The sequence below is a fragment of the Pelodiscus sinensis genome, chromosome 14 (genome assembly GCF_049634645.1).
Source record: "Pelodiscus sinensis isolate JC-2024 chromosome 14, ASM4963464v1, whole genome shotgun sequence".
NCBI lineage: Eukaryota > Metazoa > Chordata > Testudines > Trionychidae > Pelodiscus > Pelodiscus sinensis.
The window spans coordinates 12,731,766-12,749,701 of record NC_134724.1 but is presented as its reverse complement, the minus strand read 5'-3'; the positions used below and the strand labels follow the sequence as shown (position 1 = coordinate 12,749,701).

General features: G+C 49.0%; 1 protein-coding gene across 1 annotated transcript in view; it reads left to right on the top strand.

Moving 5' to 3' along the window:
- Window positions 1–17,936, top strand: part of ST8SIA2 (ST8 alpha-N-acetyl-neuraminide alpha-2,8-sialyltransferase 2) — a 64,683-nt gene that overhangs the window by 37,694 nt on the left and 9,053 nt on the right. The gene's annotated exons all lie outside the window — the stretch shown is intronic.

Below are 17,936 nucleotides of genomic sequence, written 5' to 3'. Positions count from 1 at the left end.
CTGGAGAAGCTCTGCTTTAGATCTTTGCAAGCTGAGGCTCCCAACACAGGTCCCATTGCAGCCAGTGTTTGCCTATAGCTCTGGAATTTGGTGAGCTAGCAGCATTTACTCCCGTGTTCCTGGTCCCTCAGACTGGGAATGCTTTGTTGGCTCTAGGCCTGGATTTCAGAGCAGCGTAACTTTCAGACCTGCAGTTTGACGGGTGTATTTGTTGTTTCTCTTTGAGGAATTTGTGCTTTACTCTGCTTAGCTAGTGAGTAATCTGGCTCCTTCCCCATTCTTGTGTCTCAGGCACAAACATGGTCCTCCTGGAGCTAGTTGGGTCAGAAGAGGGAATGAGCTACAAAACCTTTCACTGATTCCTGGATCAGGAGTGGAGGAAAGTGGCTGCCAACTCATGGCTGTTCTAGAGTATCCTGTTTGAAATGATATTGGTGGTTTCAGCCCACTGCTGGTAGATAGGCATTCACCGCATACAACCCCATCACCAACAGCAGCAACCTCGTTGCAAGTGTCAAACGCAAAGCCAAGGGCTAGATGGATATAACTTCCTTTTATGCCTAAGAGTGTTGAGTCTCAGGCCTGGTCTATATTAGACCAGGCAGGTCAGCTTAAGGCAAGGGTGGAGAACCTCACGCCCAGGGGCCAGATGTGATCCCCGACTTGCCTGGATCCAGCCCCTGAGTCTCAGAGCCCCACCCCCCGCCAGCATTGGGGAGGCTGTGCAGGTGCTCCAGCCACACTGCTGCACCACCACACTGCAGGAGCACACAATATCTACTAGGCTGGGCCCCCCTCAGCTCTGGTGGGCCAGGGGAATGTGAGGAGTGTCTTTCTCCTCAGTTGGGGGCCATGTCAGGGAGACCCATGACTATTTTTCCTGTTGGCCAGCAGCCCCCGACCCCTGGCTTAAGGTAAGCCAACCAGCTACACAAAATGCACACACTCTCAACGGCCTCCCTTACTGCTCGCAGAATGAGGAGTATAAGACACGGGCGGGAGCTGGCCTCAGTGTTCCATTTGGGGGGTCTACACTAGCCCACTAAATTGAACACTAGAAGATCGACCTCCAGAGGGTCGTTCTTCTCCGTAGAGTAGATGTACCCTACAGTGAAGGAGTGAGAGGCGAGCATCTGGTCTATTTTCTCTGTGAATAGGGCGACTCGTAGCCTCTGAATCTGTTTCTTCCCTCCTGTATTAACCATGCAGACTCCTCCTCCCCTTTATTTCTGGCTCTTCCTATAACATCCCCTTGTCCCTTGAGATGTTGCTGGCCTAGCCGAGGTGAGGAAGTTCTTTTGCTCCCTGTTTTAATGTCATCAGATCCAAAACTGAAGCCAACAGCCTGTGGGGCTCTACTAAAGTTTCCCGAGATCACGGGCTTCCTGGGGATGAACAAGAACTTCCCTAGAACTGGATTTCTTCTTCACAAAGCCAGGAGTGAGCTGGCTTAACAGCCGAGGACTGTCATCCTCTACCATTGCAACTCCGCATGGAGATGCAACCTCCTCAGGTTACGGCAATGCTGGGGACTTGGTAGTTGTCCTGCAGGCTGGGACGGGGTGGTTGGACATGGGTTCGGCTATGAAATGCAGCACTGTGGTGTGGACATGTTGGTGGCTCTGTTGCTCTGACAGAGAGCCAAGGAGAAAGCTGAAAATGAAGGGGATCTAAGGAGGTCAGTAGCGTCATTGGTACAAGGTGCTTTGTCGCTATGGCAATGAGGGCCAGGTAAAGTGATCGGATTAATGATGGCTGGCTGGAATGGCACAGAGAGATGTCGCCTGGAGCCACTGAGCTGTGCTGCGAAGAGCCTTTCCCAGCCAGAGGGGGCAGAACAGTTCGCTCAGAGCAGCTCCTAAGGACACACCAGAGGGTCGGCATGTGTGTGAAGGGAGCAGGGACTGGTTTCTGCAGCGATAAGCCCAAAGTCTATGGATCGCCCCTCTGCACAGGTCTGCAACTCAGACCACAGCCAGCTGAGTGGACAGCTGCCACTGTAGGACCCCTTGGCCCACCAAGAGAGAGATCGGAGGTTTCTGCTGCCTGGACAAACCACCAGTTAAAAACAAATCCCTGCTTTCCGTTGGCAGGGCCATGGCTTCCTTGGGCTCAGAGGACTCTCAGGAAGGAGAGTCACTATCAGGGGCAGGGGCTGAAGGATCCCACAGGAAGCAAAAAATATAGCCCAAACCTTGAGCTATTTCCAGCTGTAATTGACTTACTTGCCTCTGCCAAAATAAAATTAAGCTCCTGTAATAAGCCCTTTAAATCAACATGCTGCTAATCCTGTGATTGCAGCACTCCCCCATGCCAGAAACTCCCCTCAGGAGAGGCTGTATGAGGTGTTGGCAAGGGTCTTGCAGTGCATCCCGCTGGTAGGAGAACATGGCAAAGGAGGGGCTCCCTGAGCCACTCCAGGAAGGGAGCACACCTGCCGATCCTGCAGCTCCTCCGCCGGTTGGCAGGGGCCTGCAGAACAGCCGTCTGAAGGGGCACTGGCCAAACAGCAACCAGCAAGCCTCTGGCAAGCAGAGAGAGCTAAACAGAGCCCCTCAGAGCTTGACGGGTGCGCTCCTCTGCATCACCCCACACAAACCAGACGCAAGGCTTGTGAGAGGAGCCACATGTGGCCTGTGCAGTGCGACCGCTAGAGAAGGGGGGCTGGCGATCCTAATGTACAAGCGGACGGAGAAGCCAGCAAGCTTGAATGCCCAGAACCCTGGGGCCATGGAAGTGCCGGGCTCCGAAATGCTGTGGGAGCCCCAGCAGTGTCTCTCAGTGTAGTTGTGGATGTGTTACCAGGGCCTCTTCCGGTTCACATTCCCTGGGGTCGAGTTCCCTGCCAGCAGATCTTGGTGGCCATTCAGGACGAGGGACGTGACTGCTCTGCCCAGGGCAACGGGCGCCTCAGGTGTGGGGGAGTCGCTGGGCCCTGCACTCAGATGTGGCTCTCAGCTGGCAGGTAGAACGGAAGGCTTATTAGTCGACAAGGACACGGCGTAGAACAGACTTGTCGGCATAGTAACTAGAAGCAGGCAGTTCAATCCATGCCTGGGAGGGGGGCCCAGAGCCAGGGTCCTGGACTGCCCCCTGCTTCCCCAGTCAGCCAGGACTGACCCAGTTCTAGCTCCTGGTCCCAGCCCCTCACCTCTCCCGCCCCCCAGACTCCTCCTCCAACCTCTGGCCTGCTTCCTGGGCAAAAGGTGTCACCTGGTCGCATCCTATCCTGGGCTCACGATGCTTGCAAAGAGCATCAGCCCTTGTGTACATAGAGGAGGCTGTCACACCAAAATTCCCATCACCATCTAGGGCAGGGGTTGGCAACCTCTCTGAAGTGACGTGCCAAGATTTAAACTCCTACCCTGGGCCGCACTGCTCTCTTGGGCTGGGGGAGAGGCTCTCTCCACCATGTGCCCTGCTTGGTCTTCTGCCCTGGGCTCTGCTCTGGCTTTTCCAGTGGGGAAAGGGAGGAGCAGCACACGTGTGCGGTGCAGAGCCTCAGGGCCCCCCTCACAAGGTGCCGGCGCTGGCTCCAGTCTTGCGGGAGGCATGATGCTGGATCAGGGTTCAGGGAAATGGGTGAGCTGGGGGTGCATTAGGAGGAGCATTGCCAGCAGATTTAGAGAAGTGACTATTCCCCTTTCTTTGGCACTGGTGATGCCACATTTGGAGTATTGTGTCCAATTCTGAGCCCCCCCGCTACAGAAAGGATGTGGATGCATAGGAGAGGGTCCAGCGGAGGGTAACCAAAGTGATTAGGGGGCTGGAGCACATGACCTATGAGAAGAAGCGGAGGGATTTGGGCTTATTTAGTCTGCAGAAGAGAAGAGAGGGGGGATTTGATAGCAGCCTTCAACTTCCTGAAGGGAGGTTCCAAAGAGGATGGAGAGAGGCTGTTCACATTTGTGATGGATGGCAGAACAAGGAGCAATGGTCTCAAATTACAGTGGTCTAGGTTGGATATTAGGAGGTCTAGGTTGGATATTAGGAAAAACTATTTCCCTAGGTGGGTGGTGAAGCACTGGAATGGGTTACCTAGGGAGGTGGTAGAATCTCCATCCCTAGAGGTTTTTAAGTCTCAGCTTGACAAAGCCCTGGCTGGGTTGATTTAGTTGCGATTGGTCCTGCTTTAGGCAGGGAGCTGGACTCGATGACCTCCTGAGGTCTCTTCCAGCTCTATGATTCTATGATTCTATGCCATACATTGCCAACCTCTGATCTGGGAAATGGTACAGGGCCCTGGTAAACTGAGGCACACACACAGGGCTACTATGGGACAGTAGAACTCATGCAGCGGAACAAGGCAAATAAAATCCCTGCTTTGTCACATTGCCCAGCAAGGCCTCAGCCCGGATGCACATGAGCCTTGCAAGGGGATGCTGGATATGTATTGACCAAGCATAGACAGCAGATGCTAAGTACCACATTGGCCTCCCATTCGTTGAGGCTCTGGGCTCACATTAAATGCAAGTCACCTCCTTTCCCCCTTCCAGTGCCAGGCAAGCTACAGTGGAAGAACTGATCAGAGCTACAGCAGAGGCCACTGGGCTAGTTAAAGGCTTCCAGGGCCAGGACACACAGGCAGTGAAGTGAGCAGGGCAGGGCTGAGATGAGTCAAGACCTCCTGAGACGAGTCACGTCTGTAGTGAGCATGGCAGTGACCAGAGGAGCTGGAAGCTGGTACTGAACAGAGCTAATCCAATTACAGCCACTGAGTCAGTTCAACCCCACCACGAGGATCAGCCCTGCTGCCAGGAAGGCAACAAACTGACCTGCCCGACCTGCCTCTGTCTCTCCAACCCATCAGCCCAGCATCGGGAGGACCAGGCTGCCAATTGAGGGTTAATTACTGACCACAGAATGCTGCCTCAGTGCATCCAGGCTCAGGGATAACATGTGGGTGAGGGTTAGTCGCTAACGGGCCTGGAGGGCAACTTTCCAGTGTGACCACAATCACTGCACTGAGACCAGACCAGAAGCTTGAGCTGAAAGTCACCAAGGCTATGTCTACACTGAACAATGGGTTGATACTGCAGAGATCGATCCACCTGCCATCGATTTATCGTGTCTGCTTATACACAATCAATCAACCTCAGAGTGCTTTCCCTTCGACTTCGGTATTTCACCAGGATGAGAAGAGCAGCCCCGTCGACCTTACCGGGTAGAAGACACGGCGGTAAGTACAGTACATCAACTTCAGGTACAATAGTTGCATAACTGGAGTTGTGTAGGTTAGATAAATGGGAGGGGGAAGGTAGTGTAGAACTGGTCCAACAGAGAAAAAGAAAGAAGTGAGGACTGTCTGCTAGCTAAGCAGCTCTGACATGTGGTCACTAACGCTTCCATAGCACTCTTTGGAGAGAAAAGGAGCATCTTAGCACATTCCAGTGACAGTAAATCAATTCTGCCATCCTCAGTTCCAGCTCTGCTTCCATCAGATTCCATTATAGACAGTTCCTCACTCCCTATCCTGTGCACAGCTAAACAGCTTCTGTCTTCCACCCAGAGGTTACTGCATGTCAGCGGCGGCTGGAGCAAGATTTCGCTGAGTTCAGAAGGTGCTTTAGGATCCTTTGGAAGGAATGGCCCTGTTATAAATGTGAAAAAAACCTTTAAAAACGAGTGGTCCTGTACCACCTTAGACACTAACAAAAATATAGATAGTATCATGAGCTTTCGTGGGCACAACCCACTTCTTCAGATGACAAATATGGAGCAAGAGGCATAGTGTTTCAAGTATAAGGCAGAAAAAGACGGGGGAAGGGAAGGAGAAAAAAAACCTGTAAATATAAAACACTCATTATTTTCACCCTCACTGATGTCAGCTGAAACATCACTTCTCTGGGTTGTGTGTGTTTGGGACTGTGTTGTGGAGCAGGGTATTGGAAATTCTGGATGATTTGTGGAGCACGCAAGGTCTTTCTGCAGCCGGACATGACAAGCTGTGGGTCCCTATGGTTTGCATGGGGTTCTGCAGCAGGAGTCCAAAGGAGACAAAACAGTTTGACAGGAGGGGCACAGGAAAGTGGAAGGGGAGACAGTAGCAGTTCTGAAATGGAGTTTCTGCCTAGGAATAAGACTAGCCCCAGCTAAAACATGGGGCTCGCCCCACCTAGAAACATGGGGCTCATCCCACCTGCAGCCAGCTCTCCAGGGCAACCTTGGTGTGGAAGATTCCTGGCACGCACCAGTATTTCTGAGTGATTCTGTAAAATGCCCTCTGAGCACACGAGCAAACGATGTCTGGCTAGGAGAGCTTCTCTCATGGGATGGAAAGCTAGCAAGCTGCCTTATGAGGCAACCCTGTCTCCCCAGAGCCCTGTGATCTGATTGCCAAGTGGCTTGTGTTAGAGAAGTACATTTGCATGAGGCCAGAGAAAAGAACAGGGTGGTGGAATTGAACTGGCTGTGTACGTGGAGGTTTGAGTGTTACTTGCTATAGAAAATTCATAGGGACATTTCAATCTGCCTTTCATTGTCTATTCTAACATCATCACTGTACTTATCACTATGGCCTCCATTGCTAATTTTATTGGCTTTTTAGTAATACCCTCTGTTAAAAATGAAATAAACCAATTCTAGCCTGAACCTACTGGAAAGGGTCCCCTTTTGGTTCAGCATCTGAGCACTGAGTGTACTGTATATACCCAACCATAAGCTGAATTTTTTGGTAAAAAATCATGCTGTAAAGAGCAGGGGTTGGCTTATGATCGGGTCATTGTGCTTCACATTTTTTTTCTGCTGGGAGGGTGGGTGTCGGTGAACTTCAATTCCCAGCCCAGCAGGGCAAACCGCTGGCACACCAGGACATTTTATGTACCGGGAATGTCTACAAGCACAGAGCCTGTCAGCTCCTAGTGGCTGCCGTTCGCTGATGTGGGTCAACAGAGTGGCGGCCAGCATGTCCCTTAGCCCGCACTGCTTCCTCAGCTACCATTGGCTGCTTTCCGTCATTCCTAGCCAATGGGAGCTGCAGAAAGCAGCACGGGCTGAGGGACATGTTGGCTGCAGGCACAGAGCCTCTCAGCTCCCATTGGCTGGGAACAGCGAATAGCAGCCAATGGGAGCTGAGAGGCTCTGTGCCTACAGCCAGCACATCCCTCAGTCCGCACTGATGCTGACAAGCTAGGACCAGAAACTTGTACACTGCCGAAATAGTGTTGGCTTATAAATAGGCTCGTTGACGTTTTAACATTTTGTTTCTGTAAGATGGGGGTGTTGGCTTATGAACGAAGGGGCTTATGTTCGAGTATATACAGTAAGTCATGTAAGCTCTCTGGGAAAAGCAGCGACTTTGTGTCCTGTGTTTATACAGACCTAGCACAAAGAGGCCCTTGCCCACCATTCGGGCTGCTCGGTGCAACTGCAACACAAATATTAATAACAATAATCAGGGCATTTATCCCCTAGGGAAAAGGGGGCCCCACGCAAAGTCTGTGCCCCACTGACATCCTCAAAATCAGACTTAAAATGGGATAGAAGGGGGGCCTAGGCTTTGTACTGTCCCACCTGTAGCCTGAGCCTTTACAGCGAAGGTCCCAGCTTCCAAGGTGAAGTTTGAGCCAAGACATGCAGAAAGGAAGAGACAGGGAGGGAGTGGAGAGGCAAAGGAAAACAGTAGAAGGGGGCTATGCCCAAGGCACACCCCACCCCACGGTGGAGAGGGCAAGGCAGGCAGGAGTATAGCTCTTTTGAGAGTGACTTTCCCCCTCTTTTCTCTTTTCCTTGTGACACGTATGCCATTGTCGCTGCAAAAGCGAGAGGTGAGTTTCAAAAGATCAGAATGAGTGAGAGTTGTAAAGAAGGATCTGGATTCTGAATGATGAGAGAGCAGCTGAGCGGCACATAACAGCATCTGCTTGCAGTAAATGCCAAGTTGTTTACTGTCAAGGCAAGAAACGTTGATGTGTGATGGCTTCTTTCTCTTTAACTTGATTTTATGTCTGATGGGGAGAGGAGAGCCTCAACCACACACTGAGGATAGAGATGTAGATTCCAAACTTCACAGCATGAACATAAGAACATAAGAACGGCCATATTGGGTCAGACCAAAGGTCCATCTAGCTCAGTATCCCGGTCTTCCAATGGTGACCAATGCCAGGTGCCCCAGAGGGAAAGAACAGAACAGAGAATCATCTAGTAAACCTCCCCTGTTGTCCATTCCCAGCTTCTGACAAACAGAGGCTAGGAACACCATCCCTGCCCATCCTGGCTAATAGATATTGATAGATCTAACCTCCATGAATTTATCTAGCTCTTTTTTTAACCCTGTTATAGTCTTGGATTTCACAACATACTTTGGCAGGGAGTTCCACAGATTGATTGCATTGTGTGAAGAAATACTTACTTTGACTTGTTTTAAACCTGCAACTTATTAATTTCATTTGGTGACCCCTAGCTCTTTTGTTATGGGAAGGAGTAAATAACTCTTCTTTATTCACTTTCTCCACACCAGTCATGATTTTGTAGACTTCTATCATATTGCCCCCTACTCATCTCTTTTCCAAGCTGAAAAGTCCCAGTCTTATTAATCCCTCCTTATATGGCAGCTGTTACATACCCTCTAATAATTTTTGTCACCCTTTTATTAACCTTTTCCACTGACAATATGTCTTTGAGATGAGGTAACCACATCTGTACACAGTATTCAAGATGTGGGTGTACCATGGATTTATACAGAGGCAATAAGAAGTTCTCTGTCTTATTCTCTATCCTTTTCTCAGTGATTCCTAAAACTCTCTAGAGGCTACGTCTACACTGGCAGCTTCTTGCGCAAGAACTGTTTTGCAGAAGAGTTCTTGCACAAAAAGTCTTCCACAAGAGCACGTCTACACTGGCATGTGCATTTGTACAAGAGATGTGCTTTTGTGCAACAGCATCTATGGCAGTGCGGACGCTCTCTTGCACAAGAAAGCTCTGATGGCCATTTTAGCCAGAGGGGTTTCTTGCGCAAGAAATTCATGTTGCCAGCCTACACTGGCCTCTTGCACAAGAGCTCTTGCGCAAGAGGGCTTATTCCTCGTGGGGAGAGGAATAACTCTTCCAGAAGAAGCCCTGTTTTCTGACGCTGTACTGTAAATTTACTTGAGCAAGAACGCACGTGCAATGTAGACACCCGGCAAGTTTTTGCGCAAGAACAAGCTGTTCTTGCGCAAGAAGCCACCAGTGTAGACGAAGTCTGTTTTTTGACTGTCACTGCACATTGAGTGGATGTTTTCAAACAACTAGCCACAACATCTCCAAAAGCCATCTCTCTCTTGTGTGGTAATAGCTAAATTAGACCCCATCATTTTATACATATAGTTGGGATTATGTTTTTCAATATGCATTACTTTGCATTTATCAACATTAAAATTCGTCTGCCATTTTATTGCTCAGTCACTTAGTTTTGGACTTAACTTTCTTTAGCAGTTTTGTATCATCTGAAAATTTTGCCACTTCATTGTTTACTCCTTTCTCCAGATCATTTATGAATATGTTGAATAGTGTGGTATATGTTTGGATATTGGGGCAGGGGTGTGATCTGGCTTGCTATTCAGTTAGGGGCCAACTGTAAAATACAGATCCTGATCCAGTTTTGGAATCCACATTTCAAGTGTAAGCAATTATAAACCTAGATTGACAGACAGAATAGATCTACAGATGCAATGTATATTTTAGATACATTCTGATGATGTATTGTTATTTCTATAGCAGCTTGCTAGGCACTTAACAGATAATTCACCAAATTCTGTCCTCAGCTATGGCAGCATCAATCTGGAGTAACTGCAATAGATTTACTCCAGATTTATACTGCTGTAACAGAGTAGAATCTGACCCTCTGATCAGACCAGTGTACATGGGGCAGATGGTGACATGCTTCTGCCAGTCATAAACCTACTCCAGCGGAGTGTGTTTTGGGCTTTGTCTCACTGTTATGAATCAGTTGGTTTAAAAGTTATATTTGTTTGTTTGTTTATTTCTCCACCTTAAGATTTATCACTGAAAAAACAGCAGCTGAAGCTCCTATAACCTGATTTCTTGGCTGACCTGGGTTTCTTATACTCACTCCAGTGCAGTGATGGGCAACCTATAACTCAAGGGCAGCAGGTGGCCCTTCGGGGTTCTGTGGGTGATCCAGGAGTCATTTTGTTTACCATTGTCCATGCACAGGGTTGCCAGATTCGTCCATGTAGGTTTTTTCCTACTGTTTTTACAAAAGTGACCTGCACTTAAAGCAAAGGCTCGTGAAGTGAGGTGTATGCGTGCTGATTACATACCAGATTACGAGAGCTGTGTGCTCCCTCTGTGTCTAACCAAAGTCTTCTATGGTCCAGTTGGCACGCCCCACAAATTCTAGGTCTGCAAGCACAGTTAGCAAAACTACCCTGTCTTAGGAGACCGTCTTCATTGCAACAACCATATGCCACTCATGCGGCCCATTCACTAGCCTCAATTTCCCTCTCTGCTCTAGTGGTATTCAATCATAGGATTTTTCTCTTCAGCTCAAAGTGCACCTGCAACAAGCCCAGCCTTTTGTAGGACACATCAGCATGGGGATCAGAGGTGATGTTTAGCTGTACATCAGCTCTCTCTGTTATTGAAACTAACTGCTGGCAGTCCTGCAATGGTGTCTGGCTGGGCAGAGCTTTTCTTGCACTGAACTTTTCCACACAAACGATGGACGGGCTCTATGCAAAGTGATGCTGAGTGAAGATGAGTGTAAGGCAGATTTGTGAATCCTAGGCCAGCTCTACACTTGGGGGAAAGTCGAACTAAGATGCACAACCCCAGCTACATGAATAGTATGTTACGTTGCCGCACATTAGTTCAAATTTCCGTGGCACCCCCACCGTGGTTGATGGAAGAAATTCTCCCATCTACTTCCATTACTCCTTGAGAACTAGTGGAGTACTGGAGTTGATCAGCGGTCGTTTTGGTGGGTCCTTACTAGACCCACTAAATCAATCCACGGGAGATCGATCTCCACAGTGTTGGTCTCCTGGTAACTGGAGAAAAGGCCCTACTAATATGCAGGATGGGGACTGCCACCATCCTCAGTGGAGGCTACAGCTTCACAAAGGACAATGACCGAGTCTTACAGGACTTATTTTACAATGCAGATATACTGCACAGAAATCACTTCCTCCAGGGTTGGTAGACAACCACTTCAGGAGTGGAACATACCAACTATTGAACAGCCCACAGGAAGGCTAAGCAACATTTTAGGAGAGAAGATGAAAAGGAATACTGCAGCCACTGGAAATTGTACTGGCAATTGATATCGGCCCAGTGTCCTGGTTAGCTTCTAACTGGGGCAGTTATCTTTGACCTACATTTGGGTGGAAAACAGTCCCATGGGCCATCCAGTGACCACAGGGCTTAGGATCTGTGTTTTAAGTCACCTACAAAAGAAAGCCCCTCTAGCACGGCCATACAGAACAATGGGTCCCAGCCAGCATCACTCCCTAGGACACAAGGTTGCTGGAGATTTATTTCTTGAAGTTATTACCTTTTTTATTACAATCAAATAGCAGTCTAGGTCCACCATAAGGGGTGCCATTCTGTCCTTACAGGGTCTGGACATGATGGTCAACCAAAGTTTTTCATCAGTAACTATTGTGGATTCTGTATAAGAATTGTTTAGGCAGCTGATGCCTGATAGCACCACAGTTTCTATTACTCATCCAGGCCCACCTAGACCTCAGCTTGTTTCCATGTGGCTGATTCAGCCTCTGAAGATTTATTCACATAAATGCCATACTGCAACCTTCAGAAGAACGTCCAGGCTGCCAGCATAACTCCGAGAAGGGAGGTCTCAAGTTGCAGACTTTGCTCTTAACTGTCTCCTTTAATTGCTGTCTGCTTCCATAAAACATTACAGTTAATAGTTATGGTGATTGGAGTAGCCAATTTGAAAAATAATTACTGCCTTCTTCAAGATTACCTCGCCTCCTAATTAAAATCCCGGACCTTGCATATTAAAGGTGTGCTATTGACACAGCATCCCATGTGCACCCAGACAACCTCATTTGGGTTTGCAAAATTAATTAGTGTTTGTTTCAGTCCCCAGCTGTTCTTCCGAATTGGGAACAGCACACGCACCGGCAATGTGGATGCTGTCTCAATTGACCAGAGCGGAGAAAAAGATAAGAGAGTGATTTGTTCCTGCATAACTCATGTGGCTGCTATTACAAGCTGCTCATTAAACAGTGCCCCTGTGTTCTTTGCAGACGTTACCTAGGAAGATCTCAGTTTCCGCAAAGTGAGGACAAGATGTGTCTGCCGCAATCCAGCCAGCGACAATCCTCAAGCTCATTCCTTTCAGGGCATCCTATGACAGGTTGGATCACAGAGGTGCCCTTGGGGCTGCCACCCAGTATGCTGTGCGTACCACTGAGTCTGCCTACCTGCTCTCTGAGGGTATGTCTACACTACCATCCTAGTTCGAACTAGGGTGGTTAATGTAGTCAATCGAAGTTGCAAATGAAGCCCGGGATTTAAATATCCTGGGCTTCATTTGCATCTTGCCGGGCGCTGCCATTTTTAAATCCCCGGTAGTTCGGACTCCGTGTCCACGGCTACACGTGGCACGGAGTAGGTAGTTCGAATTAGGCTTTCCTCATGGAATGAGGAGTAATGGTTGTTCGAATTAGAAATCCTAATTCGAACTACCTACTCCTTGCCATGTGTAGCCGCGGGCACGGAGTCCGAACTACCGGGGATTTAAAAATGGCGGCGCCCGGCAAGATGCAAATGAAGCCCGAGATATTTAAATCCCAGGCTTCATTTGCAACTTCGATTGACTACATTAACCACCCTAGTTCGAACTAGGGTGGTAGTGTAGACATACCCTGGAGCGGCCCCAGCACCCTGTCCTGCTCAGCCAGAACCTCTGGTCTCCCCCAGCAAAGGCAGAGAGTTGGGGTAACAGCCCCCCAGCAAAGCAACACAGAGGCCAAACTATCTCAGCTCTGGGAGGGCTCAGCTATAAGGATGCTGACAACATCCAGGAACACAGACCCCAAAAAAGAACCAACCCCCCATTAAATCCATCTTACTCTGTATAAAAGTTTCAGAGGGGTAGCCGTGTTAGTCTGTAAGGGGATGTCTACATTACAGCGTTAATTCGAGTTAACTTAATTCAAAATAGTTAATTCGAATTAAGATCATTCGAATGATCGCATCTGCACACAAAAATTATTTCAAAATAGCGTTTTGCTATTTTGAAATAGCGTGTCCACACTGAGTGGACCCTGAATTGAAGTTAAGGCTGGCCGGAACCAGTGCTGGCAGGGCATCAGGTTAGGACTTAGTGTGTGGGGCTGCTGCCTGATGCTAACTGAGCTTCGTGCTTAAAGGGACCCTACCCCCACTCCGGTCAGACAGTTCTCAGGATTTCCGCTTGCTGTCTACCTCGATGAGGGACAGCAAAGCAGTCCTGTCTTGGAGTGCCCACACTCGGGACACCACAGCACTCAGCCACATTGAGCCAGAGCTGCCCTTGGGCACGCCGGTGCATCTTGTGGGGTCATTGCCATCAGCCTGGCTGCGCTTGCTACAGGCTGCCATCCGAGGGGTCCATCGGGGGGCTGTCAGGATCCAGGAGGCCCTGCAGGAGAGCGCCCACGCCTCAGAGCCCTCAAGGCCACCCCAGTCCTCCCCACCGGGGGCTCGTGCCCCATAACTCCCTCATGTCCTTCCACTTACCCCTCCCTAGCCCCCCTTCCTGATGTCAAACAAAAGATATGTATGTTCAAAAATAGAAACTGGGTTTATTGAACAAAACTAGGGGGGGGGGATGAACCTCTGGGGAGACTGGAAAAAGGAGGTGGGAGAGGAGAAGAGAGAGGGGAGGGGGAAAATCTGGAGGAGGGAGCTGGAAGGGGGAAGCAAGGGGAAGAAGGAGGAGAAGAAGCTCAGGGCCCAGGATTGTGGGTCTCACCGGACTAACTTGATTTTCATGCAAACCTGCTCCTGGGTTTGCATGTGGCCTTTGGTGGCCAGGCTGGCAACTATCCTGCCATAGACAGCCGCATTCCTCCATCTAATGCGGAGACCATGGACGTTGGGGGCATCCCGCCCAAACCTGAATAAGGTCCATGATCTCCACCCTGGACCAGGAAGGCGCCTGCCTTCTCCAGCCCATCAGGCTCCTGGGAAATGGCAGGCTGCTCTTGGAGAGCAGTGGAGGGCTGGCTGCAAGTGGCTTACTGGCTCATATTTTGGGGCACTGGGTCATGAGCCCAGGTGGCCACTGCTGGCTCTGGGTTGGCAGGCTTGGAGTTGGCACAGGCACTGTGGCCAGGGTCTACCCCTTTAATGGCTCTGGGGCTGGGGGAGAGGAGAGTAAGTTTTCCTGGTTGTGCTCAGAGTGGCCACCAAGGCTCCCTGGGAAGGGCTGGAGGCCTCCTATTTCGAAATAAGTGTCTACACAGCGCTTAATTCAAAATAGCTACTTCGAATTTGGCGTTACTCCTCATAGAATGAGGTTTATCAAATTCGAATTAAGCGCTCCGCTATTTTAAATTAATTTCGAAATAGTAGTTCACATGTATAGACGCTATTAAAGTTAATTTGAAATAATGGCTGTTATTTCTAATTAACTTTGCAGTGTAGACATGCCCTAACTTAAAAAAACTTAATGAATCATCCTGCAGCACCTTAGAGACTAACACAAATGTAGATAGTATCATCAGCTTTCGTGGGTACAATCCATTTCTTTAGTTGAACGGAAGAGGGGTCCAATGGCACAAATAAATAACAGAAAAAGAGGGGATGGAGAAGGAAGAAGAAAGAAAAAAAATCTTGTCAGAGTGTCCCTGCTAAATAAGGCTAATAGAGTGGGCTGTAAGTGCCCGATACTTAACTTTTGATGTCACCAGGGTGTTGAATATAGTGGCCCATTCAGTTCATGTCTTTGCCTTCATTTGCAAATTTGACACTTTTAATCAAGGTTTGAACAAAGACATGAACTGGATGGGCTGTTATATTCAACACCCGAATGACATCAAAAGCTAAGTATTGGGCACTTACAGCCCACTCTATTAGCCTCATTGAGCAGGGACACTCTAGGGGTATGTCTACACTAGAAAGTTAGTTCGAACTAACGGACGTTAGTTCGAACTAACTTTCCTATGCGCTACACTAGCGCTCCGCTAGTTCGAATTTGAATCGAACTAGCGGAGCGCTTAGTTCGAACTAGGTAAACCTCATTTTACGAGGACTAACGCCTAGTTCGAACTAGCTAGTTCGAACTAAGGGCTGTGTAGCCCTTTAGTTCGAACTAGTGGGAGGCTAGCCCTCCCCAGGTTTCCCTGGTGGCCACTCTGGCCAACACCAGGGAAACTCTATGCCCCCCTCCCGGCCCCGGACCCCTTAAAGGGGCACGGGCTGGCTACGGTGCCCGTGCCAGGTGCAAGCCTGCCAGCACCCAGCTAGCAGACCCTGCACCTGGCACGGCACAGAGCCACCCACCCGATGCCCCCCAGCCCACCCCCTCTTGCCGGGACCAGGCTGGCGGCTCCCGGGAGCTTGCCCTGGACCGCAAGAGGCGGGCACCTTCCTGGGCTAGTGCGGACATCGTGGACCTCGTCCACGATCTCCGCACTAGGCACAGGAAAGTGGCCGTCTAGGGCAGGAGAGCTGCCAGCCTGGCCACCCAGGACCAGGTGTGCATGAAAATCAAGGGGGTCCACTGAGACCCCCGACACTGAGCCCTGAGCTTACAATGGCCGTCCTGGGTCAGACCAAAGGTCCATCTAGCCCAGTAGCCTGTCTGCCCACAGCGGCCAACCCTAGGGACCCTGGAGGGGATGGACCGAAGACAATGACCAAGCCATTTGTCTCGTGCCATCCCTCTCCAGCCTTCCACAAACTTTGGGCAGGGACACCACTCCTACCCTCTGGCTAATAGGACTCCATGGACCCAACGTCCATGACTTGATCTCACTTCCCTTTAAACTCTGTTCTAGTTGTAGCCTTCACAGCCTCCTGCAGCAAGGAGTTCCACAGGTTAACTATTTGCTTTGTCAAGAACAACTTTCTCTTACTAGTTTCAAGCCTGCTACCCATTCCTTTCCTTTGGTGTCCTCTAGTCCTTCTTTATGGGAACTCATGAAGAACTTTTCTGAATGCACCCTCTCCACCCAACCCCTGCTTTTACAGACCTCTATCCTGTCCCCCCTCCGTCTCCTCTTTTCTAAGCTGAACAGTCCCAGTCTCTGTAGCCTCTCTTCATCTGGGACCTGTTCCCAACCCCTGATCATGTTAGTTGCCCTCCCCTCTCCCAGCCTTTCTCTTCCCCTCTCCCACCTCCTTTTCCCAGTCTCCCCCAGTTTTTTTCAATAAAGACAGAGTCAATGTTGGAAGAAACGTTATCTTTATTTTGTACATCAAGAAGAAGGGGGGCTAGGGAGGGGTAAGTGGAAGGAGGTGAGGGAGGAATGGGGTACGAGCCCCCGATGGGGAGGACTGGGCTGGCTCTGCGGGCTTCTGGGGGTGGAAGCTCTCCTGCAGCCCCCCAATTACTCCCTCTCCCCAGATGGCAGCCTGCGGCAAGTGCAGCCGGGCTGATGGCCGAGTGGTGTGATGTGCCCAGTGTGGGCACTCAGGGCACTCCAAGCCAGAACTTCTTTGCAAGCGGGGCACCCCTGAGAACTGTGTGTCCGGGGTGGGGGTCGGGACCCTTTAAGCGCAGCCCTCGGCTAGCCTGAGACAGTATCTCCATGCTCTAAGTCCTCCTTTTATGCCCTGCCGGCACTGCTTCCGGCCATCCTTAAGCCCTGTTCAGAGTCCACTCAATGTGGACTTACTAGTTCGAACTAGCAAAACGCTAGTTCGAACTAGTTTTTAGTTCTAGATGCGTTAGTTCGAACTAGCTTAGTTCGAATTAACTAATTCGAACTAAGTTAGTTCGAACTAGCGCTGTAGTGTAGACGTACCCTAACTGACATGATTTTTTTCTCCTTTTCTTTCCCTTTCCATCCCCTTTTTTTCTGTATAAAAGTATTACACAGAGAACGCTTATTAGTTTGAGCTTTAATCAATGAAAGAGAGAAATGCACAGTAGTTGCTCCCCCCAGGTAACAATTATTTACACTAGGGATTTAAGTGATTGCAAGTGAAAACACGCAGATCAAAGTAAATTACTAAACCAAAATAAATAAAACACGCCAGCTAATCCTAATCCACTAAGAAACTTGTTACATGCAAATTCTTGCCATAACAGTGGTTCTAATCATTTCTTTAACAAGCTAAAACAAAAAACAGGACTATTTAGCACTTTAAAGACTAACAAGATGGTTTATTAGGTGTTGAGCTTTCGTGGGCCAGACCTACTTCCTCAGATCAAATAGTGGAAGAAAATTGTCACAACCATATATACCAAAGGATACAATTAAAAATATGAACACATATGAAAAGGACAAATCAAATTTCAGAACAGAAGGGGGATGAGGGAGGAGGTAAATGTCTGTGAGCTAATGATATTAGAGGTGATAATTGGGAAAGCTATCTTTGTAATGGGTAAGATAATTAAAGTCTTTATTCAAACTTAGGCGTAAAGTGTCGACTTTAAGCATGAATGACAGTTCAGAGGATTCTCTTTCAAGTGTAGTCTTAAAAGGCCTTTGAAGCAGGATGCAGGTAATCAAGTCATTGAGACAATGTCCTTTCTGGTTGAAATGGCAAGAAACTATTTTTTTATTTGTGATCGTGTCTAATATCTGTTTGTGGCATTGATCCTTTGGCGAAGTGTCTGAGACGTTTGTCCAATGTACATAGCAGACGGACACTTTCGGCACATGATAGCATAAATTATATTTCTGGATGCGCAGAAATATGTGTTCTTGATCTTATAACTCACTTGGTTAGATCCAATAATGGTATCAGCAGAGTGAATATGTGGACAAAGCTGGCAACGGAGTTTGTTGCAAGGGAAGGTACCAGGGTTG